Source organism: Mandrillus leucophaeus, unplaced genomic scaffold (genome assembly GCF_000951045.1).
Source record: "Mandrillus leucophaeus isolate KB7577 unplaced genomic scaffold, Mleu.le_1.0 Scaffold13, whole genome shotgun sequence".
NCBI lineage: Eukaryota > Metazoa > Chordata > Mammalia > Primates > Cercopithecidae > Mandrillus > Mandrillus leucophaeus.
Genome location: NW_012101254.1, coordinates 5,825,850 through 5,827,910, shown reverse-complemented (window position 1 = coordinate 5,827,910; position 2,061 = coordinate 5,825,850).

Genomic DNA, 2,061 nt, shown 5'->3' with positions numbered 1-2,061 from the left:
AAAAAAAAAAAAAGAAGAAATGATAGAATCTTATCATCCCACAACCTCTGATGAATCCGTGGATCTAGGCAATGGTCAATGGCTACTAACATCACAAAAAGATCCAACGAAACAGACATTTTTGTTCCTTCTGACCAAGAGCACCATGCTTATGAGGAGGCCATGCCCGATCAAAAGATCCGATCTGTAGTCTCGAGCCAACTGCCAATTTATAGGAAAAATGAGGACAGAACATGTTAAACTAAATCAATCAACAAAATCCAGACTGTAAACTTTACAGGACAATTGCTTCAGCCTCTTCAACAATTCAATTTCAATAGGTAGAGAGAGAAAAGCAGGCAAAGCTAAACTATAGTGTGTTTAGGAAAGAACAGGGTAATATACTAAAGTAAATTAAGAAAATGATTATCCTAGAAGTCAGGATACAAATATTATTATTATTTTATTATTATTATTATTATTATTATTATTTTGAGACACAGTCTTGCTCTGTCACCCAGGCTGGAGTGCAATGGCGTGATCTCAACTCACTGCAACTTCTGCCTCCCAGGTTCAAGTGATTCTTGTGCCTTAGCCTCCCAAGTAGCTGGGATTACAGGCACCCACCACCACACCTGCCTAATTTTTATATTTTTAGCAGAGACGGGCTTTCACCATGTTGCCCAGACTGCTCTCAAACTCCTGACCTCAGGTAATCCGCCCCCCACTCAGCCTCCCAAAGTGCTGGGATTACAGGCATGAGCCCCTGTGCCTGGCCAGGAAGGGATATTCTTAGCAGAGAAAGAGGATGTTATGACTGGTGGGGGAGCATATGGAGGGTTCCTAGGATGGCAAAATCTTATCTTTTCACATGGATATTGGTTGCAAGGGTGTTTGCCTTATAACAATTCATTAATCTACCCATTTGATTTATGTAAGTTTTAAAATTTGTAGTATAAGGGCTGGGGGTGGTGGCTCATGCCTGTAATCCCAGCACTTTGGGAGGCTGAGGTGGGAGGACTGCCTGAGCTCAGGAGTTCAAGACCAGCCTGGACAACATGACGAAAATCTGTCTCTACAAAAAATAACAAAAATTAGCCAGGCATGGTGGTGTGCACCTGTAGTCTCAGCTACCTGGGAGACTGAGGTGGGTGGATCAGTTGAGCCCTGGAGGTTGAGGCTGTAGTAAGCCAAGATCACACCAGTGCACTCTACTCCACACTCCAGCCTGGTTGACAAAGTGAGACCCCCGTCTAGAAAAAAAAAAAAATTGTATTATAAGTGTAACCCTAAAGGGCTGTGAATGTGTGTGTCTATGATTATATTGGGTAGCTCCTAGTCTCTAAGATCGTAGAACCAGTCTTAAAGGCTGTGCACCAAGATCCGGGTGCGCCCTCCAAAACAGCAACAAAAAATGTTGTGCATCAAGACCAGTGCTCAGGATTAGACTTAAAAGAATTGGTCTGCTGAGGCCCTGTAGTCACTGCTGATCAACACAGACATCATGGCCCAAGAATTGTCCCTGCTGCCTCTGAAAACTGGCTGCCACCAGTGCCCAAACTCCTGCAAAGGTGGATGGACACTGTATGGATTCTGCTTTGTTTCAGTGGCTTCTGGTTCATAGTCTGGGTGATTATTGGTTGGTGAAGCCCAAAACACATGCCCCTGCCCCAAGTGCCAGGAAAGTGGGGAAAAGCGAGAATCTCTTGTTTTTAGCTTCAATAGTGGGAGGTGATCTCTGACTCTAAGATAGGGGATTTAGGTAACCGGATGCACAAAAAGAGTGACAAATATCTACTACGCCAGTGGTGTGCAAACTTTACTGCACTTTAGGTGAGTGCTTTAAAAAATACCAGCACACCAGGCATAGTGGCTCACGCCTGTAATCCCAGCACTTTGGGAGGCCGAGGAGGGTGGATCACCTGAGGTCGGGAGTTCGAGACCACCCTGACCAACATGGAGAAACTCCGTCTCTACTAAAAATACAAAATTAGCCAGGTGTGGTGGCACATGCCTGTAATCCCAGCTACTCGGGAGGCTGAGGCAGGAGAATTGCTTGAACCCGGGAGGCAGAGGTTGTGG